The sequence below is a fragment of the Henckelia pumila genome, chromosome 3 (assembly GCF_033568475.1).
Source record: "Henckelia pumila isolate YLH828 chromosome 3, ASM3356847v2, whole genome shotgun sequence".
Taxonomy (NCBI): domain Eukaryota; kingdom Viridiplantae; phylum Streptophyta; class Magnoliopsida; order Lamiales; family Gesneriaceae; genus Henckelia; species Henckelia pumila.
The window spans coordinates 68,097,619-68,125,500 of NC_133122.1; the positions used below are offsets into that span (position 1 = coordinate 68,097,619).

Consider the following 27,882-nt stretch of genomic DNA (forward strand, 5'->3'; position numbering starts at 1 on the left):
TATCCGGTATTCCAAGCGGTTGTAAGGGCACTGATTGTAGCGATTGAGTTATCTCGTGTCCTAACCTTTGATTATCAGATGGGTCCTCGTCGAGTGGTAAACAGAAACACACCGCCAGTTATCCCTGCGACTGAGCAAGCTAGCACTGAGGTTGATCAGTTGGATGCTTCAGCGACTCCTATGGAAACCTTGCTGAAGAGGTTTCAGTCGTTCAATCCGCCATTGTTGATGGGTTCAGAAAATCCAGTTGACTGTGAGAGTTGGTTGGATGATATGGATCAGTTGTTTGATTCCATTGACTACACAGATGACCGCCGAATCAGGTTAGTAATTCATCAGCTGCGTGGTGGTGCTAAGAGCTGGTGGATCATGACAAAGAAAGCATTTGAGAGTAGAGGTACACTAGTAGAATTTTCAGCTTTTACTTCGCGACCATTTACTTCGTCAATTAATAATTACAAAGTAATATGTAACAATACACTTCAGTAATTAGACTGCCGAAGTAAAAACACACATTTTACTTCGGATTTTAAAAAACCCGGGCTTCACTAATAATTTTGTGTCATATTTTACTTCGGCATATTATATTTGATGAAGTATAAAGGTTAAAAAATAAAAATATAATGATACTTGCTGAAGTAAATAGATGAACAGATCCTTAATCTCCCATTCACCTTTTAACTTTCTTATATATTTTCTATCGTACGTACAGTGAAAAAAACCCATCGCCATCGATCTTATTTCTTCTTCAACCCTACGGCCGCCGCTTTGCATCTCCAGCCGTCCACCACCGCTAGGAACTGCTCGTCAATGCCGTAATTGGAAAGCCCAAGGTCTGAATCCTAGCAGCACTGGCCGGTTCCTCCAGGTTTGATGTCCATAGCCAGAGATCTATTTCTTGTTTTTCATTTTCTGTATTTCTCGCTAGTACCCGAGCAGCCACAATATTTGGCTCGTATCTCTTTCATCCGGAGACGAAATTTCAAACGGTTTGACGGTTTTCTTCCTTACATCAGTAGCTTCGTTTTGGGCTATGAATCACTGTTTTTTATGCTTATTAGTGCCGACACCGAGCCTTTTTGCGAGCTGTTTCCTTCACGTTGTTTCACCTTCGATTTTTCGATGATTCCAGCTTTGATTTTGGTGTTTCAGACCATCTTTAGTCTGTATTCGAAGTATAAGACAACTTCCAGTGGAGCCCCACCATTTTCCAAATTTTCAGATGTTGTCTGCATCGCATTGAAGATTTATCTTATCTCGGTGCCGGAAACAATGAGTTATTCTGCTCTCAAATACTAATGCTTTCTGCTTCTTTTTTACCTTAGTTATGGCAGCAGAACTAGTTCGTGCATCAAAATTTGAAACCGAAGGTGAGCCAAAGAAACTAAGGTAACTATTTTCGTGAACCTACAATTATATCATTCAAATTTCCATAAAAGCCATTCTGTTTTTTTACTTTTGGTAATGTCATTTTTGTTACTTGTTCTTAGGTTCTACTACTACACAGCTGGCTCTGGGGGTGCTGGCCCGACTATATTATCCACAAGCTTTTTAAGAGGAAGTTCTTGCATACAACAAAGGTTGATGATCAAATATGAGTTCTTGTTTTCACCATTTATGCATTTAAATATTTAACTGATTTTAGTAATTTAATTGACAAGATATAAGGTCAAATTAAAACCTTATAGCGGGATGCTTAACATTAATTTTGGACTTGGAATTGGAAAGAAGGATGTTTTTCTCTTGTAAGTTTCTGGAAAATCATTTTATTCTGGATTTTGAAAAAGCTTATTCAGGAAATTACTATCCTGTTATTGTATTAGAATGCATGCTATTTTATTATTTTTATACTAAATTCTACCAAGAAGCGACAATCATTAGTCAGTTAAAAGAATATATTCTTTCAGAAATTTGCCTGAGGGCAGGAACATTCACGAGGTCTTTGGAGTTCCAACTGTTAGCGCTCGGTTTGGAACTTCAACTTTCTTCTGGAATTGGGGAATGGGAGCAATGACAGATTTGCTTCCACCTGTATGTTTATCAAATTCTGAAAATTGAGATTTTACATGGATTGATTTAAAATTATATTTCGGCAGTCATGATAAGTTTGCTTCCCAAATGGTATATGATATTATTCAACTTAAAATAGTTTTTTGTGTGTAATGTTATTGATGATGTAAGATTATCTAAATTGAATGCATTTATTCAAGATTTGTATAATCTGCAGGAATTCCTGAGAGACAAAAGTAAAGTCCAGCAATTAGTTCAACTATTTGACCCTTTAGTGAGGGCAGTAGATGGATTTGCTGGAGAGAAGGTGTCGATGCGAGTACGCTTACTTTTTTAGTATATCTCATGTTGTTTCAATTTTGCTCCATATGATCGTTTTGACATATTTCCCCTTTCAATATTAACAGGTTGATTTGGAGTGCTCCGAGGGATACCACAGAATCGGGATATTCAGCCACAAGAAACTATCTGTGTAATTATTTTTTATTATTTGTCCAAACCATGCAAATGGTTATAATTATTATTTTTAATTGTATCTTTGTGATTTCAGGTCAGTGGGATTTTCAACAGCTGCTTTTGTCCTAGCCATTCTTGAGGGAAGCACTCGCCCCGGAGTTTGGTTTCCAGAAGAGGTACACTCTAGTACCAGGGGTAGAAATTGAATTTGGAAGGAGGGGGATGGGGCAAAAACTTGCATTTTTTCGAAATTATGTGTAAACTTTACTTGATCAAAGCTTCTTCCTCTGTTTCTAGCCTGAAGGGATCGCAGTTGAGGCAAGGAAAACTCTTCTTAATCGTGCTGCACAAGGGACCATCAATTTCGTGATGAATAAGTAGGAATTTTTTCTAGCAGTCTTGAACTTCCGTCGCACGTTTCTAACTTGTTTAATTCTGTAGTGTCATTTCACAGGGCTCCATGGATGGTCGAAACAGATCCTAAAGAGCTTGGTTTTGGAATTTTCGACTTATCTCCTATGTAACTTATGTAACCATGTCCAGTTTTGCTGCGCAGATGTAGAGGTAAATTTAGTGTTTGGTCCTAAAGAGCTTTGGTTTCTAGATGTTATTTGTGGTGTAGCTCTTTGATTACTCGAAATGCATTTTTTAAAAAAAATTTATTTATGGTGTGGCTTTTGGAATCCTTGAATGATTTTATGTAAAATGTCATTTCCTTTTACTTATTATATTTTGTCCCTTCTTGTTTCTTGGAATGATTGAGTTCTTGAATTTGCGTTTTTCTTAGGTGCTTGGTCATGGGAGAAAAAGGTCTGAGATATTGGATGCTCCAAAAAGCGATCCACAATGTGTCCTTGGAAACATTTGGAAACTCATTTTCTCTGCTCAGCGGATTAACCTCGTGCTCCGCCGCACGTTGAGGCAGCCAAGTCTTATCTCGTATATATCTTGTTGGTTTGATAATATTAATGGGTTTGGTTTTAGGTTCTTATAATTGAGCTTTTCCTACTTTCTGGTACCTATTCTTTCTCTTATCTTCTTAATGATGGATGGAATTTTTGAATTTGGACAGAATCATGCTTGTTCGTATGAGAAATCTGTGTTTGATGTTTTGCTGTATTTTATTTCTCCTGATAGAAACGATGATCTGGCCGTGGAGTTGCATTCCAATGTTACTGCTGAATCTTGATCACTCTCTGTTTTCCTTTTCTTTATCTACTTCATTGCTTTTTTTTCCTTAAATTTTATGAATTTATTAAGTAATTTATGTTGTTATGGTCATGATGTGATTATTATTGGAGTTTCAGACTGCTTTGGATGTTTAAACTAAAAGATGTAAATATTTACATATAATCCGTACTAATGATTTAAGGTTCTTTCTATTGGTTTTGTTACAGCTCTTACAAGATTTTCCTAGATATATTGTGTCACTTGAGACTTGTAGAACAGGTACTTGTTGAAGTTATGGTTGAACCAATCTCGGATGTTGACTTCATTTCCAGTTATGATTTTGAAATTGTTTTACGCTTCCGTGACAGTATTTCAAATATCTTCTTATTGTGTGTAGTCACAGATAACTATTTCGGAAACAGATCAATAAAATATGAAAACTTGATTTGAAGCCAATGTTATCCAATCAAAATGAGAGAAAACCTGAATTATTTTTTTATACAGAGTGATTATTGATCTTTGGCGATCATAGCATGTCACTTATAAATTTTTTCAAAATCTTAAAACCAAATAGAAATGAAACGGATAAAGTATTTCCATACAGAGAATCATACATATAATAGATTATACTTTATTCCGGGAAAAGGGAATTTATTACTAGTTTAGCTGATGATAATGGCTATGGATGAGCTATTACAAAATCTCTTGTAGCCGCAGGTGCTGAAATTTATTGGTACATGGGTGTCTATATGTATATGAGATTTATGTTTCAATATTCAAGTGTTAATTGAACTTTTTTGGCATGTTCTATATTCTTGATGACAATATCATCTTTCAGGCTCTAACCCGTGTATGCGTGGATTTTCTAATATCCATCATTTATAATTTTAATATTTCTCTTTATTAATGTGTGGTTTAATGGTTTGGAATTGATGCTATAGGTTGCCAGATGGTTGTTTGATGGAAATTACAAAATTTTACCCATTAGATGCAGTTTATGACTGTCCCAAGGATGTTCCTAAAGATGTAATGAGAAGTTTTTTTGTTTTTTTTTGTTTTGGCAATATTCCCATTATGAAACTCTACATTAAATTAGTTGTTCCTTGATTATGCAGTTCAGAACAAATAATCAGTATGCAAGATCTTCAAATTGGACAGTAAAGGTATTTTGTAATAGAATCCTTTGTTTACTTCTCTTAACTTTTTTTCGCAAGTGCACCAAAAGCTAGTTCTTGTTCTTCTTTCACACAAACTTGAGCAGAGTTTTAATGGGAATGAGAATTATGTATATGGCATGCTTTAGGGTTCCTCTCTCGATCTCCATTCTCGATCTCCACTTTGAGGCCAGATCCCATCGGTCCAGCGCAACTTCGGAGAGGTCGACTGTGTTAGGAAAAGGTTTATGGTCCTCTTGCAAAGGATTGTATTGGTTTTTGTTGGAAATCTGTGGAGTATACCTCAGCATCGATTTCCAGATTTTGAAACAAAATGGTATTGAAGACACCGGTTATGGATATCATCATGTCGCTGCAATTTCTCATACCACAGGAACAAGATGGGGGCACGGGGTCAGGCAGCAAAAATAAACCTCTTTTAAAAATGGGTACACCTGCTGGTGCTCTTTCGAATGAGCAGTTTTCATAATGGGGAAGAGTTTTCTCCCTAGGTATATATCATAACAATTTTGTGCTAATATTCAACTTATCTTGCATTTTGACAGCTTATTTTGTTTTTGTCGTGATGTTCAAACAGGTGAGGAAGCAGTATACGATCACAAAACAAAGGGAACAATGGACGGAAGAGGAGCATAAAAAGTTTTTTGAGGCACAGGATATTCATGGATTGGGTGCCTATGCTTATGTTATACCATCAGGATGACTTAGTGGTGTTTGCTTGTATCTTATTTTCGTGTGCTTAGTAATCCTTATCGGTTGGTCTATTTCAGTTATTAGGAGGAACTGGCAGGCCTCCTCCCCTGTACATTGTTTTTCTTGTTATGAAAAAAATAACCAAATGCAATTAGAAACTTACTTGGAGCAGGCATGAATGTGGTGGTCTATTGCATGTGTATGTGTGTGTACATATATGCATATACTGAATCATATTCAAAGCAGACTGAGAATAATTTGTGGGCTCTTGGTGAATTGTTTTGATCATGATTTCTTAACCTTTTTTCACGCTCTTTCTTTCTGTTAGAATAAATCTTGGCTTGGATCGTTAATCAATACGGTGATCGGAAATTTAAAGCTTTCAATTTCAAACATTCACATCAGATACGAGGATCTTGAGAGGTATGCAGGTTTTTATACCGGATTCATCCTTACTTTCTTCCCCCTTTCTCTGCTTCTTTCTCCCCTGATCTCTGAATGTAACCCAAAGCAACCATTTCATAGTGCCACTGTTTACCAGTAATCCAGGTCATCCATTCGCAGCTGGTGTAACCTTGGATAAACTTTTAGCGATAACAGTGGATGATAATGGGAAGGAGACTTTTATAACTTGAGGTGCATTGGAGCAAATCCAAAAGGTTCATGTCCCTTGAAATCTTAATCGAGAAGAAACGGAATTGTGTTTCTTCAACTGTTCCTATCAAATAATCAATTCCTTATTTTTGTGGTTTTACTGTGTTTGGTTATTATTTACCTGTGCAACTTGATCCACGCAATGTATTCTATTAATTCGGAAATTTTAGTGTTATATTATATTTGAGAACTTTAGTGTTATAGTGTTATATTATATTTGAGAACTTTACTCATTTGCTTACCTAATTCAGTTTTTTTTTTCTAAACTTATTGCTGAAATATTTTTTTATTTCATTGTAGGGTAATATAAAACAAAGTGGTTCGGTTGAATGCGGATTTTGTGTGATGAAGTATATGAAAGATATAGTTGAATGTGAAAATCTACATTTGGATAAAATGGTGAGTTTCCTTTTCATTTTATGATTTGGTTTACGTGAAAATCTGTTTCCATCCTTTTTTGCTACTTAGTTGCTCATAAATGAATCTGAAGTTGGCATCTGTTTTGAAGTTGGCATTTATGGTAGGCTCTGTTTTGAAGTTGGCATTTTTGGCATTCTTCTTTCCAAACTTTCTGTCTTAGCACTCTTTTTCAGAGATATTGACATATTGTACTTGCTCGCTGGTTTATATCATATTTTCTCGTACGAAAAAGGCCATTATTCCATGCTGATAAATGTTGGAATCAAAATTGTCTGAGATTACTTGCGACTGCTCTATGATGTATGGATTATTGTTTCTAGTTTGGATTGGGTCAATGGTATTTCGTGCGACTGTTCTATGTTCTGGGCATTTGATTCTGCACTTATTGGCTATTTCTCTATCTCTCACCACCTGTCCATTCGTTCTCGCATTCTTTGCCTCCCTACTTCTGCAAATTTAGCACTCATTTCCAAACCAAAAACGTAATATGAAAAAGGAATAAGATTGCAAGAATTTCAATAATTGGTGCTGCAAATGGTCGAGGCAAGGCTTGTGATGCTATAGACCCACAAATACTTTTATTTAATTTTTCTTTAGATCTATTATGTTGAAGCTTCAAGCTTTTCATTAGCTAGCTGTTGGAATTATTTGTGAAATGACAAATATATATGTATCCTTGATAGAGTACTGTGTTTTCAATTTAGTAATGTTTTAATTTAATCATCTGTTGCAATAACAACCTGTGATCAGTACCTGCATATGTCGTTACCCTTATTTGTGAACTGGCAAATATGAATCCTCGATCTTAAATTTTATTCTAACGTATTTTATTTTTTTTACATTTCAGTATTCAGGATCCATCAGGAACCAATATTATGACCAAGCTCAATTTGACGAAATTAGAAGTGAATGGAGCGAATTCGTCTACTCCTATGTAGGTTCATAAATTGGTCATATGCACGTTGGGATGCATAATACTTTTATTGATGGATATACTTTTGGATGGATAATTTATCAATCTTTTGTAGAAATACTCGTGGATGCATAATTTTTTATTGATGGATGTACTTTTGGATGGATAATTTATCAATCTAATTAGTGTATTTTACGTTTCAGATATATATATATATATATATATATTAATGGTGTTATTGTATCTAATTAAAATTGTTTAATGTTGATTTAGTGATACATATATTTTTACTTCATCAATCAATGTAAAAGCCGAAGCCATATGTACTTTATTACTTCGTCAATTAATGAAACTGCTGCAGTAAGGGCATGTTTTTACTTCGCCAAGTTACATAACATTTGAAGTTAAATAGAGCATTTACTTCATCACTCAATGTAAATACCGAAGTCATATATGTTCTATTACTTCGTCGTTTAATGAATCAACGGAAGTCATATATGTTCTATTACTTCGTCACTTAAGAAAACTGCCGAAGTAAAATACGCGCATTTAATTCGTCAGTCAACGTAAATGGCGAAGTTATAGATGTTATATTACTTCGTCACATAATATAAATGCTGAAGTAAAAGGCATGCTTTTACTTCAGAACCAGTCCAATATTAAGCGAAGTAAAATGGTACCCTATTACTTCGGTAATTTCATGCCTAATACTTCGGTTATTAAGCGAAGTAAAATGGTACCTATTACTTCACGTGCATCTACTTCGGTACTTATCTATCTACGACTTCAGTTAATATGCGAAGTAAAAGGCATAAATTCTACTAGTGGTACAGAGGTTACTTGGACTCTTTTTAAATCTGAGTTTTATAAGCGGTTTTTCCCTATCTCGTATCGTAAGGATAAGGGAGCAGAGTTTGCAAATCTGAAGCAAGGGAATCTGAACATTGAAGAGTACGTGGCTAAGTTCGATAGTCTGTTGCGTTTTGCACCGCTAATTGCCAGAGATGAAGAAGCAAAGGCAGATCAGTTCATCAATGGGTTGAACCCCGATGTCTTCACGTTGGTTAACACCAACAGGCCTAGCAACTTTGCGGATGCCATGAATTACGCAAAGGGAGCAGAAGCAGGCTTGTGGAGGCAAAGAGGTAATCAGGGGGCACCTCAGCAGCAGAGGCAGTATCAGAACCAACCATCTCAGTACCAGAATCAGCCACCTCAACATCAGAACCAGTAGCAGAGGTATGAAGGTGGTAGCAGTGGGGGAAACAGAAAGGATCAGTACAAAGCAAGATGTAAACAGTTCAAGAGGCAAGGAAATAGTTCGTCCAGTTCCAGTGGTTCGAAGCAATTCGGTTCAGGACCGAGTTCTGGGTCATCATCCTTGTACTGCAGCAAGTGTGGAGGAAGACACTCACCGGATCAGTGTGTGGGAGTCTTCGGCAATTGTAACACATGTCAGCAACCGGGACACTTCTCTAAGGTGTGCCCTCAACGTAATAGAGATAGAGCTCAGAGTGGGAGTTCGTCTAGACCTGCAGCTCAGCCGGAGAGGCAGTCGTCTACAGTGCACTCTTTCCAACCTCAGCAACAGCAGAACATACAGGGAGGTAGCTCTAGTGCAAATCATCCTCCGAGACAGCAAGCACGAGTCTTTGCATTGACAGAGGATCAGGCTCTGGCAGCACCTGACGATGTCATAGCAGGTAACTGTTCGATTTTCGGTCATTCTGCTCATGTCTTGATAGATACAGGTGCTTCCCATTCCTTTATCTCTGAGAAATTTGTGTTATTGCATGCTTTGCCAACTGAATTGTTGCCTATAGTAGTAGCTGTTACTTCACCTTTGGGTGGAGGAATTGTTTCTGTCAGACTAGTCAGGAACTGTGAACTTTGTTTTGAGGGAAATTTGTTAGAATTCGACTGTATTGTGCTTGGGTTGTCAGATTTTGATTTTATTGTCGGTATAGATGCTTTGACCAAGTACAGGGCAACAGTTGATTGTTTTCTGAAAGTTGTCAGGTTCAGACCTGAAATGGCAGACGAGTGGAAATTCTTTGGTAAGGGTTCTCGATCTAGAATTCCTTTGATTTCAGTATTATCTATGACTCGTTTGTTACAGAAAGGTGCAGAAGGATTTTTGGTGTATGCAGTTGATGTACTGAAATCTAGCCCAGCTTTGGTAGATTTACCAGTGGTTAGAGATTTTGCTGATGTGTTTCCGGAAGATGTTCCTGGATTGCCACCCATTCGAGAGGTTGAATTCAGCATTGACTTAGTGCCAGGTACTCAACCTATTTCAAAAGCTCCTTATCGTATGGCACTTATTGAATTGAGAGAGTTGAAGGAGCAGCTTGAGGATTTGATTGCCAAGGGATACATCAGGCCTAGTGTATCGCCTTGGGGTGCTCCGGTGCTTTTTCTTTGGAAGAAGGATGGTTCTATGCGGCTCTGTATTGACTACCGCCAATTGAATCAGGCTACAGTTAAGAACAGGTATCCTTTACCCCGAATAGATGACTTGTTTGACCAGCTGCAGGGTTCTTCTGTCTACTCTAAGATTGATCTGAGGTCAGGTTAGTTACAACACATATAGGAGTCGATGCATTGTTGTCAAGGATTCACCACATACTTGCGAGTGTGGATATCCTATGCGATCTGAGGAGATATTAGTGTGACGAATCTCTGGCCAGAGTACTTGATGTGATTTAAGAAATGGTTTCTTAGTAGCACATGCGATGTCACTAATTTGATCTTCAAGATGTATTGCATAGTTATCGAATCTTGAGCGACTCTCGATATACCAATGGTTGTTGATTCGATCGGGATATATGGATGAAGGGACCGTACTGTACGCTAACCAAAATCTACTGGTTCTTGTAGGCACTATCAGTGATACCTAGGGAATCATGGGGCGATGTTGCTAGGCGCTTTACCATGATTCGTTGGGCAAGTCGGAAATCGTTGTTCCGAGTCACAAGGAGTTGTGAGCCCACGGCTAGCTGTATCCCTGAACCATTGAGGGTCACACAGTGTAATGGAGTTTTAATCCCCGTTGAGATAGTTAAATTTAAAGAGTTAAATTTAATGAATAAAGAAGTTGGACTTCTTAAATAAGAGTAAGGGAGTAGGATTTCCTAAAATGACATAGGGATGGACATTTTTTGGAAATCACTGAATTCGGATTCAGGAAAATTTATCTTGACTTTAAAATGTGCAGAAATGGTTTCTGTGCACATTGGTGAAATCGGTTCATCAATCGGAGTCACGATGAATTTTATATTAATTTCTGAACATGCAGGCTTTGCTTGTCGGGCCTCAACTTATGACTAATGGGCCCTAAGGTGTTAGTGGCCTGCATTATAAATAAGTTATTGCAGTACAGAAATAACACACAACAGGTCATAATTTGAGACAGGTTTTTCGAAAACCCTAGCCTCCTCTCTCTCAAAGTGGCCGTACACCCTCCCTTCTCTGCGTGAGAAATTCCGGTCTGTGATTTTGAATTGCAGTCTGGAATAGCGAATCAAATTCGTTTATTCTCTTCGTAGAAAACTTCTGATAGATTTTCTAGTACAATCTATCAGAGGGATTAAACCTCCATTCGTGGACCTGATTGAAGGACAGAATATTCATCAGTTCCAGGGAGAGACAACAAGAGCAGATTAAATCTATTGGTGTCCAGAATCTCGATTCGAGATTAAAGGTAAAAATTACATAACAGTTATTTAATTTTTACACACACAAATAATTTAATCGTTAAACGGTTGATACCCACACTATGGAATTTTTCCATAATAAAATTTTTAAACTTCCGCTGCACCGGGTATCAATCATGATTGATCTGAACGCCAGTTTTCCAACAAGGTTATCACCAGTTGAGAGTGCGAGAGGAACCCGTTCCTAAGACCGCATTCAGGACGAGGTATGGTCATTTCGAGTTTATAGTCATGCCGTTTGGTTTGACTAACGCCCCAGCGGTTTTTATGGGTTTGATGAACCGTATCTTTCAGCGTTATTTAGATGAGTTCGTCATTATCTTTATCGATGATATTCTTATCTACTCGAAGAACCGTACTGACCATGCAGAGCACTTGAGAATCGTCTTGCAGATTTTGCGAGTTGAGCAGTTGTTTGCCAAGTTGTCCAGGTGTGAATTATGGTTAGATTGAGTTGTCTTTCTCGGTCATATTATTTTTGAAGATGGGATTTTTGTTGATCCCAGCAAGATTGAAGCGGTTATGAATTGGCCTAGACCTACTTCAGTGCCGGAGATTCGAAGCTTCATGGGTTTAGCTGGTTATTACCATTGTTTCATCGAGGGTTTCTCGTCTATTGCCAAGACAATTACCCAGCTGACTCAGAAGAATGCGCCTTTTGTTTGGACTCCAGATTGTGAGGCTAGCTTTGTTGATCTGAAGAGGAGACTGACCAGTGCTCCAATTCTTTCTATTCCGAAGGGTACTGGAGGTTTCACAGTCTATTGTGATGCTTCTAACCGAGGTTTGGGTTGTGTTCTTATGCAGCATAATCATGTGGTGGCGTATGCATCGAGGCAGCTGAAACCGCACGAGACTCGTTATCCGGTTCATGATCTTGAACTAGCTGCGATCGTCTTTGCTTTGAAGATCTGGCGTCACTATCTTTATGGTGAGTCCTTCAAGATCTTTTCTGATCATAAGAGTCTTAAGTACTTGTTTTCTCAGGCAGAGCTGAATATGAGACAGAGAAGGTGGTTAGATCTGTTGAAAGATTTCGACTGTGAGATCAAGTATTATCCGGGGAAGTCGAATGCAGTTGCAGATGCGTTGAGCCGAAAGCTTTGTTCTTTATCTCTTTCTACTATTGGTGTTTCTCAGTTGATCGATGATTGTTGCACTTCTGGTTTAGAGTTTGAAACAGATAGGAAGACTATCAGAGTGTTTGCTATTCAAGCCGAACCGGAGTTGTTTATTGCAATCAGAGAAGCATAGAAGTCTGAGCCGAGCATTCAGGTTTCAGTAAAGAAAGTCAGATCTGGGCATCAGTCTGAATTCCAGGTTAGAGATGAAGTCTTGTTTGTGAATAACCGTCTTGTTGTGCCTGATTTTCCGGAGTTGAGACAGCGTATTCTCCGAGAGGCTCATTGCAGTCGGTTCAGTATTCATCCGGGAGGTCGTAAGATGTACAATGATCTGAAGAACCAGTTCTGGTGGAAGAGAATGAAGAGCGACGTAGCGAGGTTTGTATCTCGGTGTTTGAATTGTCAACAGGTGAAAGAAGAACGGAAGCGACCAGGAGGTCTGTTGCACAGTTTATCTGTTCCTGAATGGAAGTGGGATCACATTTCCATGGATTTCGTCACGAAGCTACCACGATCCGTTCGAGGATGCGATGCCATTTGGGTAGTGATCGACCGATTGACAAAGTCTGCGTGTTTTATTCCGTACAGGATGACGTATCGTCATGATCAGATGGCTGAGTTGTATGTTAGCAATGTTGTGAGACTGCATGGTGTGCCGAAGTCGATCGTTTCAGACAGAGATCCTAGATTCACTTCTCACTTCTGGCATAGTCTTCAGGGGGCACTTGGTAATCGATTGCATCTGAGTACAACTTATCATCCTCAGACCGATGGACAGTCAGAGCGGACTATCCAGACGTTAGAGGATATGCTGCGAGCGGTAGTGCTAGACTTTGGCACTAGTTGGCAGGATTCTTTGTCTCTTGTCGAGTTTTCTTACAACAACAGCTTCCAAGCGAGTATCGGTATGGCGCCTTTCGAGGCTTTGTACGGCAAGAAGTGCCGATCTCCGCTGTTTTGGGATGATTTATCCGAGTCACCAGATTTGGGACCGGATATGCTTAGAGATATGGCAGAGCAGGTTAAGATCATTCAGACCAGAATGAAGACAGATCAATATAGACAGGCAAAGTATGCGAATGTCAGGCATAGACCTCTGAGTTTTGATCAGGGAGACCGAGTCTTTCTGAAGATTTCACCTTTCAGAGGCACTGTCAGATTCGGTAAGAGAGGGAAGTTATCTCCGAGATTCATCGGGCCGTACGAGATTCTCGAGAAGATAGGCGATCTTGCCTACAGACTTGCACTTCCTCCGTCTTTATCTGGTATTCACGACGTTTTTCACGTCTCTATGCTGCGAAAGTATCAACCAGATATTTCTCATATCCTTCAGCCTGACGAAGCCGAATTAGACGAGACTCTGAGCTACTTTGAGCGACCGATTCAGACCCTTGATCGGAAGGAGAAACAACTCAGAACCAAGTCGATCCCGTTAGTGAAAGTGCAGTGGAGCCATCACGGAGTCGAGGAAGCGACTTGGGAGACAGAATCTGACATGAGACAGCGTTTTCCAGAGTTATTCAGTTGACGTGAGTTCTTCTTACTGTCTTTAGTTCTTTATTCTAGCTTATGAGTTGTGGTTCTCGTTGATTTCGAGGACGAAATCTATTCTTAGTGGGGGAGAATTGTAAAGACCCGTTTTTATCTTAATTGAATTTATTTGAGTTAATCAGAGATTACAGAGTTCCCGAGCCGACTTGATTTTGATCAGGGTCCTTTTTGCAAAAATTGGATTTTTCAGGGACTAAAATGCAAATTGTGGATTTTATATATAATCTACTCTTAGAAATTGGTTGAAAAAGTCTTCTTCATCCCCTCCAAGCCGTCTCCCTCCATTCTCACGCCTCCAAGCTTTTCCAAGTTTTGGGATTCCAGTCCGAGCATGATCCGGTCGTTGGAATTTATTTCTGAAGGCAGTTTAGCGATCACTACAGCGAGAGCTCCATTATATCGTAAGTTTTTCTACGATCGGATACATTCTAGTTTTTGGATGTTGTTAGAATCATTTGAGATTCGAGTATGTTGTTCTCTACAGAGTTCTGATCGTTTATTATCTGTCGGTTTTGAATTAGAGCGACGTTCGGATTTGTTATGATTTTTGGAAGCCATTTGCGAAAATGTGGATTTTGAGATTGATGGGTTTGCTTTGTTTTGGTTGTCTTAGAATTTTTATGAGGTTATATCGCTATTGAACTGCTGTCTGCGTTGTCGGTTTGTTCAGTTATAGCCGTTATGCCGTCGGTTTGAGTTTTGGAGATTTGAACCATTTTTGAAGTTGTTGAACTTGGCTTGTAAGTCGATCATGCTAATTGATCTTTGATTGTATCTGAACAGATTCGTTTGGAGTTTTCAAGCCTTGTGTTAGCAGCATTTGGTCGTCGAGAATTGGACAAAGAACGGTAAAGAGATTACCTTGAACCGTTGCCTTTGTTGTTGGATTGTTTAGTTGTTGATTAAACCTTTTGTTGTAGCTTATCCAGAGTTGGAACTACTGTATTGAAAGGTAAAAGCAGTCATCGTAGCGGGATAGCATACTCGGGACTGTTGGTTCTCGAGTTTCCCCTTTTTAAATCACATATTGCATTGATACTTGTTCTAGCATGTGGAACTTGTATTTGTTGATTGATTGAGTTTTTGTTATGTGGATTATTTTTATGTTTCTGTTATGCATTCATCTTGAGCCTACTTTGATTTCAGCGGGCAGAACCGCCCTTTTTGTTAGACGTTTGGGAACTATGATTGAGTGGCCTAGGTTGTAGTATTTCGCCTAGTGCTAGCATACTCATTATGGTTGCTCAAAGTCTAGAGGAGTGGGATACGTGGCACCACCTCGATTGGGAGAGTCGGTGAGTCGTTACGTGATCTCATCCTCGGGATCCCAAAAGCAGAGCAATACTCCCGTGTTTATCAGAATCGATATCCTGGTTTTAAAGACATGCATATCATTAAATTCGACTTGAATATGTGGTTTGATAGCATGTTGTATATTCATTACTTGATATGTTGCTTTTACTGGGATTATCATTCTCACCGGTTATCCGGCTGTTGCTTTGTTTTGTATGTGTACTTGGCAACAGGAAGGGCAGGATCAAGTCAGCATAGACCTGGTTAGCGTCCAGAGCAAGAGATAGAAGTGAGACTCGTTTAGAAGTCGAATCAGCATGTCAACCTAGTTATGTTTTGCGATCATGTTTAGTCATTCGAACTTCTCGTATATGTTTTGTAAGCAAGAAACGATGTAGGTGCTATCGAATTGAATGTTGCTCTTCTCTAAACCTTTCTTGTATTGTTATTGGAATGTCAAATACTCTTAATGCAAGTTTTTAGGTTTTGATTGAGTTTATTACAGTGCCTTAACTTTTCTGGGCGAGGGGACGGCGCGGGCGCGCGGCCTCTTTGCGAGGTATGAGCGCGGGCATGCTTCCTTTGGCGCGGGCGCGCGGCCTCTTTGCGAGGTATGAGCGCGGGCGCGCTGGGATTTGCGGGGCGTAGGCGCGGGTGCGCTGATGTCAGCGCGGGCGCGCGAGCCTCCTTTTAAAAAAATATATATATATATTGGGTTCTTGATTACTTATCGCTTGTTGTCTGATATTAGCTGTTTAGAAACGAGGTCTCACAGTGGGGGAGGGGGGGGGGGAGAATGAACACTCCAAATTTTTCAACAATCATTGCAAGGAGCTGAAGTTAGCAGTAAACCAAGCCTATCCTGTCTATCAAAGTAGATGCAGTATCCTGCTGAATTAGTGCGAAAACGGACTACTGACCATCTACTGAAGCTTAAATATGGCAAGGAGAGTGACACCAAATTTCTTTATCAAAGTTCGAAGGATAAAACCTTCTACGTATCCCTTCTTCTGTTTTCAAAAGATATCCCCTATAATATTTGATTGGTACACTCTTTAGTGCAAATCCTTTTCACTAGGACTTATCTACTGCCCACTAAAACTCCTAGTAACTCACACAGTCTATATTTTGAATCAACTTCGTTCAAAATTTTACAGTTCTCAGAACTAGATAATCACAAGTTTTTACAAGGATTGACATACAATATTGATCCTAAAGATCTGATATACCGATGAGTGTGTGTAAGAGTATCTTTTCGAATGGATACTTGAGTATTTTTCTTTGAAAGTAGTAGAATGCTTCTTGTAAGCTTTTTATTTTTGTCTCTCTAACTCTTCTTGTTGAAGTTGCCGATCATATTTTTATAGTTGTTGTTTCCAATGTCCATAAACGACTTTATTTGCTTTTTAATGATTGTCCCCACAACACAAAATATTTGTATCAGATTTATGTGTTCTAAAAGGGATGTGCAATAAATGCTCATTTAATTCTTAATACGATGCATTAAATATGACGTCTCATCATATTGGAACGACTATATGTAGTGCTGAACATTGCTTACTGAATATCGTCATTTTATTGGTTCTAATATGTTCATGTTCTACTGATTCTATTCTAGTCTATTGTTTTTTGACTAAGTGTATTTTCTAAAGTTCTGTGACTGTCTCTACTTCTTTGTTTCGATCTACTGCTACTGTTGCAGTATTCATCACCAAAACTAAAATCCTTTTCAATTTTCTCCTTTTTGGTGATGCCAAAACCTAGTAAAGATGTAATAGAAAAATAGAAATGTTAGATAGAACAGATAGAACAAATAATATAGTTAGAGATGAAATCAAATTGTTTAATCTTGATGAGGAGCATGCCTCGGAAATGTCATCTGAATATCCATTGGTTCTAGTGAAGGATTTTCTCTCTGATTATTCTGGAAAGCAGCAGCAGAAGATGATCCTGGTTTCCTTTCTGATTCTAGGCTTCTTTCCCCCTTTATGGCATCAACACCCACAATAAATTTAAAGAGATCAGCGACTTGAGCAAAGATATTGTCAACTTTGGTATCTAGATTCCGAATGGATTTTGCTTGAGTATCAACTCAAGATGTAAGATTTTTTTACAGAATCGGTGTTCTTGTTGACAGCAGTGCGAATATCAATCTGAATAACGCTGATACTGCCATTAGATACAGCAAAACTCATCTTGAAGGAGGAGAGCATAAAATGAAATTTTGCGATGTCTTCATGGATTTTTAGAATGTAATCCATCACTCTTTTGCAAAAACAAGTGGAATAATCTCGGTCTTTAAGTTGATCATAGTGAATATCTTTAATCAGAGTTTGAAGGGTGGAACAGACTCCCTTGATATTTTCAAGTTCCTGAGATGCAGAGTCTTCTGGTTCAGAAGGAGGACTTCCCAATCGTAGAATTCGTTGCTGGATCTCTTCAAGAGTAGACTTTTGCTTATCAGAGTGAACAACTTTAGGACTAGAGGTAGACGGAATTTTCGAAAGCAAAACTAAAGCAGTTGTCGGATTAAAAGTTGATTCCAATTCTAGTGTAGCTGGAGGAGACTCAGGCAGAAGAGTAGAATCTCTAAATTCAGCAACATTAGATGTTTCCACAATAGCAGTAGGAGAAGATATCTCCAAGATTGTAGTTGCTGCGTGAAAGAGTGGGTGCCCGGTTAGCCAACTTGTGGCTAAGGGCTTTTATGACTCTATGTATAAACAATCTTTGTTTAATATAATTTACATTTATTAATGGCATTTTCTTTGTCTTTCTTCATATTGTTATATTGTGATATACTATTGTTATTTTGATAAAGACCTTGAATATACTATATTGTAAGTAAGATGAGATAGTGAATAAAGAGAGATCACTATTATGAAACACATCTTATAGTCACTGTATATTCTAAACAGTTCCTAGTCAATTGAGCCGTCCGCTAATAAGGATAAGGATCGCTCGAGATTGAGACTAGCATTTGTGATGCCAAGTACCACGTTTCATTGGTAATGGACATGGAGATGTTCAAAGCATGCAAATGGATATTCATATGATGAATGATCGAACTACCCTATTCGGACATTCCAAGTGGTTATTATTACTTGAGTGGATAAGTCCGCGGTTTTGGTTGTACACCATTAGTCCTTACTACTTGAAACATCATTGAGACTCTATATGCTAGTACTGTACTTTGACTCGTTTACCGACTCTATTGGGGTCATCAGGTGTCGGGATTGGGTACAGTTACGACACATATAGGAGTCGATGCTTTGTTGTCAAGGATTCACCACATACTTGCGAGTGTGGATATCCTATGCGATCTGACGAGATATTAGTGTGACGAATCTCTGGCCAGAGTACATGATGTGTTTTAGGTTACTCGTTTTTCCTAGTAACACATACGATGTCACTATTTGATCTCCAAGATGTAATGCATAGTTATCGAATCTCAAACGACTCTCGATGCACCAGTTGTTGTTGATTCGATCGGGATATATGGATGAATGGACTGTACTGTACGCTAACCAAAATCTACTGGTTCTTGCAGGCACTATCAGTGATACCTAGGGAATCATGGGGCGATGTTGCTAGGCGCTCTTACCATGATTCGATGGGTAATACGGAAATTGTTGTTCCGAGTCACAAGGAGTTGTGAGCCCACGGCTAGCTGTATCCCTGAACCATTGAGGGTCACACAAGTAATGGATTACTAAACCCCGTTGAGATAGATAATTAAAAGAGCTAAATTTAATGAAAGAGAAGTTGGACTTCTTAACTAAAAGGGAGTGAAATTTCCTAAAATGACATAGGGATGGGCATTTTTGGAAATCACTGAATTCGGATTCAGAAAAATTATCTTGACTTTAAAAGATGCAGAAATGGTTTCTGTGCACATTGGTAAAATCAGTTTATCAATCGGAGTCACGATGAATTTTATATTAATTTCTATAATAACAGGCTTGGCTTGTTGGGCTTAAGTTATGGATTGTGGGCCCTAAGGAGTTAGTGTCCTAATACAATTATAACTTAATCTAGTCTAGAAATTATCTATAAATACATGTGTAGTGTTCGAAAATTACATAGCATTCACTCTTGAAATTTTCGAAAATACTGCATAATATTTCAAGGGGAATTTTTGAATTCCTCTTCTTCTTTTTGAGATAATTCAGTCTGTAAGTTTTGTGAAAAATTACATTCTGAATTGACAGATCAAATCTGTTTATTCTCTTCGATAAACATCTGATTGATTTCTAGTGCAATCAATCAGAGGGTTTTAGTTTTCTATTCGTGGACTTAATTCCGGAGGTTGATCGTGATAGTCATCGGTTCCCGGGATTTACAAGAAGAGCAGATTAAATTCTGCTGGAGTCCATAATCAAGCCTTAGCTTGAAGAGGTAAAATATTTAACTGTGTTAATTATTTTACTTGCAACAATTTTAATTGTTAGGATTTGATACCCACGATATGGAATCGTTCCATATCGAAAAATAAATTTTTTTAAACTTTCGCTGCTCCGGGTATCACATCCGTGTGATCAGAGAACGCGTGTTCCAACAGTGGTATCAGAGACAGGTCGTACTTTGATCAAACGATTAATATTAATCGATTGTACAAAATTTTTAGCCTCGGTTTTTTGAAACAAAACGAAAAATTTTTAAAATTAAATTTGAACAGGGCAACGGGGCAGCAAGATCGCTGCCCAAATGGGCAGCAATCGTTGCTGCCCAAAAGGGCAGCATGATCGCTGCCCAAGGGCAGCGAGATTGCTGCCTTGCTGCCCAGGGGCAGCGAGATCACTGCCCAACGGGCAGCAAGATCGCTGCCCAGGGCAGCCAAGGGGCTGCCCTACACCCCACGTGGGGGCTGCCCTGCCCCACGTGGGGGCGGGGCTGCCCGGGAACGTCCCGGGCAGCCCGAAAAATTAAATTTTTTTTATTTTTTCCAGAATTTTAAATTTTTGAAATTTTAGTTTTTGGTCCGATCGAAAATTGTTTTTGATTGGTCCGCGAGGCATCGGATCAAATTGTTTGAGTCCAAAAATTTTAAAATTGATTTTTGGATAAATTTGAATTTTTGAAAAATTTATAAATTTTATCCGTTAAATTAGATTTTATAAAATTAATTATTTTGGTACAATTGATGATAAGATATGATCTTATGAGAATATTAGATAAAATTTGATTTTATCTTTTTAACTATGATGCCATTGCATGTTATCCAATTATTTAATTATTGAATTAATTATTGGATAAAAGGATGATCGATTGCCATGACCAATATTGTAGGTGTATGTTAGGTTGTTTACATTTGGTTTTATTGTTGTTGGGTTTTATTAATGGGCTTGGTTTATGGCCCAATTTGAATTGTCATTTGTAATAAAAAGTGGGTCTGTTTTATGGCCCGTTCCCACCCTTAAATATATATCCCCTATTTTTCATCGAAATTTATTAGACGTAGTGGGAGATAAAGATTTGAAGACAATGGTGGGCCCAGCAGACAATAAAGACCGAAGAAATGTAAATTGGAAGCTCAATGTAATAGGATTGCATTGCATACCTGCATATCACCTAGGATTGGACTTAGACTCGTGATTGGCAACCACGGGTCGATTAGTAATTGGGTTCGATCATCCTTTAAATAATATATGATATTATTGTTGTATGCATGTTTAGACTAAATTGTATGAATATCGCAAGCATACAAATACTAAATGATGAGACGAATTTTTCAAAATTAAAAATCCCTCATTTTAAATATGATTTAAAATTGATATCAAGATTAACAAAAGGGAATTTAAATATTGTTTAAATGTTCCTACCTTCCATCAACGATCAATGTATGAAATGCTACCCGCGGGCACGATCCGGCTCATATTATTGGGGGGGGGGGCCATTCGTCGGAAAGCTGTACATTGGATCGACACATGTTGTAAGTTGGGTGGAACTCCCATGGGATTGGCTCATATTATTGGGGATCCACATGGCGACTGTCCATCACAACTTAATATTGATGGGTTATCTTGACATGTCACAATAAACGGCGTCATATTATTGGGCCCTTATTGGACATGAGGTAAAAACATGGGGATTGCTTTGGAAGCAATTGGGCTCTACCTTTTGAAAATTATGGTTAGCTGATATTATTCGGGACTATAGTTTGTCAATTGGACTCCATGTTCCCAATAAGGAAATCAGTTTTCCGTTTTCACTAGAGGGTAGTGAAATCGTTAAAATAGTTGGAGTGAAATTCATAAAATAAATTTCGCCATATTTTATGTCTTAGTAAATTAATTAAGAAATCATCGATTATTGTCTGTTTCATCTCAGTATATCATTATGATGAATCTTCGTAATCCACATGTTTCAATTCTCGAACAAAACAAACTTTCTGGCGCAAACTATACGGAATGGTTCCATAAGTTAAGATTGTCCTGAGTTCAGAAAAGATTTTCTAAGTGTTAGAAATGGCTCCTCCGAAAAACAGCCCCGGCTGATGTAACTTCGGAAAGGTTGGCCGAACTAGAGAAATGGTAGGACCATGATCTCAAGGCCAAATGTTACATGCAAAGATGGACAAGTCTAAATAAGTTTGTCATCACTGCAAGAAACCCGGTTACTGAAAGCGCAACTGCAAAGAATGTATATCGAGTAGTTACGAACTACAAAGGATATATTTTATAAATGTTTCACTTAATACTATTTCTTGGGTATTGGATACCAGATGTACATCTCACATTTGCAATGAGTTGCAGATGATGACAAGAAGTAGTAGGCTAAGGATGGGTGAGACCCAGTTAAGGTTCGGGAATGGTTCGAGAGTTGAATCCAAAGCTATGGGAAACATTTTTTTAATTTTGCAAAACAATTTTAAGCTATATTTTGAGAGAGATGTTTTTATTTGTGCCAAGATTTCATTAAAACATTATTTCTGTTTCTATGCTTGATAGAGATGGTTTTTCTAGTAATTTTGCGAATGGGATTTGAAATATTTACAAGAATGAATGTTTGATTTGAAATGGACAATTTAAAACGATCTATATAACTTAAAATTAAAAGACGTTCCAGTTGATTATGTTGATAAACCGGTAACAACAAATAAAAGGAAAAACGATAGTCAAAACCCGGCAAACCTTTGGCATGCTAGGCTAGGTCATATTTCCTCAAGGAGAATGAACAAGCTAGTGGGAGAGGGCATGTTTGATATGTCTGATATTAACTCTCTACCTACTTGTGAGTCCTACCTAAAAGGAAAAATGACTAAATCTCTTTTCAAAGAGAAGTCTGAGCGTAGTCAAAATCTGTTGGATTTGATCCATACAGATGTTTGCGGACCATTTAGTATCGGTACTAAATTTGGTCACACCTAATTCATTACCTTTACTGATGATTATTATAGGTATGGGTATTTATATTTGATGAAATATAAGTCTGAAACATTTGAAAAGTTCAAAGAATTCAAGGCTGAAGTAGAAAACAAGCTAGGTAAAAGTATAAAAGCAATTCGATCGGATCGAGGTGGTAAATACTTAAGTACCGAGTTTTTGGACTATCTAAAAGAGAATGAGATTCTCTCTCAGTGGACTCCTCCTATGACACCTCAGCTGAATGGTGTCTCGGAGCGTCGCAATCGAACTTTGTTGGACATGGTTCGATCTATGATGAGCTTCACTGAGCTCCCTCCTTCGTTTTGGGGTTATGCACTTGAAACGGCGGTATTATTGTTGAACAATGTTCACACCAAAGCAGTGAATAAAACTCCATACGAGTTATGGAATGACAAATCTCCTAAGTATTCGTACTTGAGGATTTGGGGATGTCCTGCTTACGTCAAACAGACAGTGGGAAATAAGTTGGATAGTCGATCCACCTTATGTTATTTTGTAGGATATCCAAAGAATTCAATCGGATATTATTTATATCATCCTACTGAAACAAAAGTGTTTGTTTCGAGGAATGCCACCTTCATGGAAAAGGAGTTCTTATTAGATAAGAAAGGCAAGATGATGGAACTCGAAGAAATTCGAGAAGAACCCGAGATACAAAATAACGATCCCACACCTCAAGAACCTTCAGTGGACACGCCTACACCTAGGAGATCCGAGAGGACTTCTAGACCTCCTATTCGATATGGTCTTCTTCTTGAAGGAGATCAAAGTGAACCCAACATTGGATGTGATCCAAGAAACTTCAAGGAAGCAATTTCTGATGCGGATTCGAATTTATGGCTTGATGCTATGCAGTCGGAAATAGACTCGATGCATACAAACCAAGTTTGGTCTTTAGTAGATCCTCCCGATGAAATTGTTCCAATAGGGTGTAAATGGATCTACAAGAGAAAACTTGGGCCTGATGGCAAGGTACTAACCTACAAGGAACGATTGGTAGCAAAAGGTTATACTCAAAGACAAGGAGTTAACTATGATGAAACTTTTTCACCAGTCTCAATGTTCAAGTCCATAAGAATCCTTATTGCCATAGCAGCATGGTATGACTATGAGATATGGAAAATGGATGTAAAGACTGCATTTCTTAATGGAAACTTTAAGGAAGAAATCTATATTATGGAGCTCGAGAGATTCACATCCATGGGAAGCGAGCATAAGGTATGCAAGCTTCAGAGATCAATTTATGGTCTCAAACAAGCATCAAGAAGTTGGAACCAGAAATTTGATGAAACAATAAAGGACTTTGGTTTCATCAAAAACCCGGAGGAACCGTGCGTGTACAAGAAAGTAGTTAAGGATGCGGTGACATTCTTAGTGTTTTATGTTGATGACATCCTACTCATTGGGAATGACGTAGGGATGTTGCAGTCAACAAAGATATGGTTATCAGGTAGATTCTTGATGAAGGATTTGGGTGAGGCCTCCTATATTCTAGGGATACAGATCTATAGAGATAGATCTAAGAGAATGATAGGACTCACTCAAGCAACCTACATCGACACCATATTGAAAAGGTTTTCTATGGATGAGTCCAAGAGAGGACATCTACCTATGTGTCATGGAGTTTCTCTATCCAAGTCTATGTGTCTCAAGACTGACGAAGAGATAGAGAAAATGAAACACATACCATATGCGTCAGCCATAGGTAGTATTATGTATGGGATGATATCTACCAGAGCGGATGTAGCCTTTGCTCTGAGTGTCACGAGCAGATATCAGGCCAACCCCGGTCAAATGCATTGGAAAGCCGTGAAGGATATTCTTAAGTACTTGAGAAGGACTAAGAATATATTCATGGTTTATGGAGAAAGAGAATTGAAATTGGAAGGCTATACCGACTCTAGCTTCCAAAGCGACGTGGATGACTCAAAGTCAACCTCTGGATTTGTATTCATGCTCAATGGCGGTGCTGTCTCTTGGAAGAGTTTCAAGAAGGACACCGCAGCGGATTCCACCACTGATGCAGAATACATTGCAGCATCAGCTGCTGCTAAAGAGGCCGTTTGGATGAGGAATTTCGTCCAAGATTGGGCGTAATTCTTGAAGCTGTTGGTCCAGTTCTGGTGTACTGCGACAACACTGGTGCCGTTGCTCAGGCAAAGGAACCAAGGTCTCATCAAAGATCCAAACACATACTGAGGAAATACCACATCATCCGGGAGATTGTGGAAATAGGAGACATCACTGTCGAGATAGTGGCCTCTACAGACAATATCGCTGATCCACTTACTAAGACCTTGCTAGCACCATTGTTTGACAAACATCGCGAAGCAATGGGATTACGTAATATGACTAGTTGGCTTTAGGTCAAGTGGAAGATTGAAAGATTGGGTGCCCGGTTAGCCAACTTGTGGCTAAGGGCTTTTATGACTCTATGTATAAATAATCTTTGTTTAATATAATTTACATTCATTAATGGCATTTTCTTTGTCTTTCTTCATATTGTTATATTGTGATATACTATTTTTGTTTTGATAAAGACCTTGAATATACTATAGTGTAAGTAAGATGTGATAGTGAATAAAGAGAGATCACTATTATGAAACACATCTTATAGTCACTGTATATTCTAAACAGTTCCTAGTCAATTGAGCCGTCCGCTAATAAGGATAAGGATCGCTCGAGATTGAGACTAGCATTTGTGATGCAAAGTACCACGTTTCATTGGTAATGGACATGGAGATGTTCAAAGCATGCAAATGGATATTCATATGATGAATGATCGAACTACCCTATTCGGACTTTCCAAGTGGTTATTATTATTTGAGTGGATAAGTCCGTAGTTTTGGTTGTACACCATTAGTCCTTACTACTTGAAACATCATTGAGACTCTATATGCTAGTACTGTACTTTGACTCGTTTACCGACTCTATTGGGGTCATCAGGTGTCGGGATTGGGTACAGTTACGACACATATAGGAGTCGATGCTTTGTTGTCAAGGATTCACCACATACTTGCGAGTGTTGATATCCTATGCGATCTGAGGAGATATTAGTGTGACGAATCTCTAGCCAGAGTACATGATGTGTTTTAGGTTACTCGGTTTTCCTAATAACACATGTGATGTCACTATTTGATCTCCAAGTTGTAATGCATAGTTATCGAATCTCTAACGACTCTCGATGCACCAATGGTTGTTGATTTGATCGGGATATATGGATGAAGGGACTGTACTATACGCTAACCAAAATCTACTGGTTCTTGCAGGCACTATCAGTGATACCTAGGGAATCATGGGGCGATGTTGCTAGGCGCACTTACCATGATTCGATGGGTAAGTCGGAAATTGTTGTTACGAGTCACAAGGAGTTGTGAGCCCACGACTAGCTGTATCCCTGAACCATTGAGGGTCACACAAGTAATGGATTACTAAACCCCATTGAGATAGTTAAATTTAAAGAGCTAAATTTAATGAAAGAGAAGTTGGACTTCTTAACTAAAAGGGAGTGGAATTTCCTAAAATGACATAGGGATGGGCATTTTTGGAAATCACTGAATTCGGATTCAGAAAAATTATCTTGACTTTAAAAGATGCAGAAATGGTTTCTGTGCACATTGGTAAAATCAGTTTATCAATCGGAGTCACGATGAATTTTATATTAATTTCTATAATAACAGGCTTGGCTTGTTGGGCTTAAGTTATGGATTGTGGGCCCTAAAGAGTTAGTGTCCTAATACAATTATAACATAATCTAGTCTAGAAATTATCTATAAATACATGTGTAGTGTTCGAAAATTACATAGCATTCACTCTTGCAATTTTCGAAAATACTGCATAATATTTCAAGGGGAATTTTCGAATTCCTCTGCTCCTTTTTGAGATAATTTAGTCTGTAAGTTTTGTGAAAAATTACATTCTGAATTGACAGATCAAATCTGTTTATTCTCTTCGATAAACATCTGATTGATTTCTAGTGCAATCAATCAGAGGGTTTTAGTTTTCTATTCGTGGACTTAATTCCGGAGGTTGATCGTGATAGCCATCGGTTCCTGGGATTTACAAGAAGAGCAGATTAAATTCTGTTGGATTCCATAATCAAGCCTTAGCTTGAAGAGGTAAAATATTTAACTGTGTTTATTATTTTACTTGCAACAATTTTAATCGTTAGGATTTGATACCCATGATATGGAATCGTTCCATATCGAAAAATAAAATTTTTTAAACTTCCGCTGCTTCGGGTATCACATCCGTGTGATCAGAGAACGCGTGTTCCAAAACTGCTTCCCTTTCTTCTTGCTGATATGAAGCATAGAACAACTCAAGATTTGGTAAAACAACTTCAAGTTTTGTGGTAACTCCCAAAGGGACTTCTGGTGGAACTTGTGGTAGAGTAGTTGCCATAGATACTGCTTGAGCAGAAGATGTTGAATCTGGTTCTATATGAGTTTCTACTGGAGCAACAGAAGTTCCTTGATCTGGGAAAATGGAGTTCACAATATCTTCAACTGCTGAGAATTCTTGTATAGACATCAGAGAATAAGTATTGAGAGCAGATGTATCAACAGTATTTGGTTCTTCTGGTATACTTGCTATGATGGCATCAGAAGTTGATGGTTTGTCTGGAATGGATATATGCACAGTACGGGCCGAAGATGTGGCAGCAACAACAACAACAACAAGAACATTAACATATCTAGCTTCTAATTGAAGTATCTCAAGATCTATGTTTTTGAAGAGTGGTGTTCAAATGTTGAACAACTGACTCATCCATAAACACAGTAGGGCTCGTGGGATCGAGATTGCTTTTGAACACAGTGACAATATTTGATAGCTTTTTCATCCATAGTTTTTGAACAACAAATTGCCTTCTGTTCAGTGCTTTGGCAACACAAGTGGTCTTGGTGGCTTCAAAAACTTGTTTTTAAAGATGCACCGCTTGAGTCAATGTTGATTTGTGCTTTGCTAGTGCAGATAGATGCTGAATAGTACGAATGTGTACTCATTTGTCAAAGTAAGCCCATTCATTGGCTGCAAATGAATCAATTTGTTCCATTTGAATCTTTACAACTTTCTGAACAGGGGATATAACAGTTTCATCACTTCTCCTTCGTCATCTGGGACAGGACGCAAGATAGACTTCCCCTTTTCTCGTGGGCCAATTATCGAAGGGGCTGCTGGTGGAATAAAACATTTGGTTCCCGAATGGAGATATCTGGTAATTATTTAAAGGTTGTAGAGGATGGATTTGGAACAGTTGTAGAGATGGGTGTAGTGACAGTAACTGTGATTGGTGCAAATAATGGACCAAGGTTTCCA

The 27,882-nt window shown here is 38.4% G+C and overlaps 2 long non-coding RNA genes and 1 pseudogene across 3 annotated transcripts; all 3 read left to right on the top strand.

The window, feature by feature from the left end:
• The first annotated feature begins 1,327 nt into the window (after nt 1-1,327).
• On the top strand, nt 1,328-2,990 carry LOC140888960 (uncharacterized; annotated as a pseudogene).
• Nucleotides 2,991-3,359: 369 nt separating this feature from the next.
• LOC140886130 (uncharacterized) lies at nt 3,360-4,800 on the top strand. Of its 2 annotated transcripts, XR_012151438.1 has the most exons (4): nt 3,360-3,405; nt 3,864-3,915; nt 4,578-4,662; nt 4,752-4,800. It is a non-coding gene; the product is annotated as an uncharacterized lncRNA (long non-coding RNA). The 2 variants fall into 2 exon arrangements; XR_012151437.1 differs by lacking the exon at nt 3,360-3,405 and having other exon boundaries at nt 3,608-3,915.
• A 1,243-nt stretch (nt 4,801-6,043) lies between these two features.
• On the top strand, nt 6,044-7,681 carry LOC140886273 (uncharacterized). Its single transcript, XR_012151500.1, has 3 exons — nt 6,044-6,163; nt 6,459-6,557; nt 7,426-7,681. It is a non-coding gene; the product is annotated as an uncharacterized lncRNA (long non-coding RNA).
• Nucleotides 7,682-27,882: the final 20,201 nt, after the last annotated feature.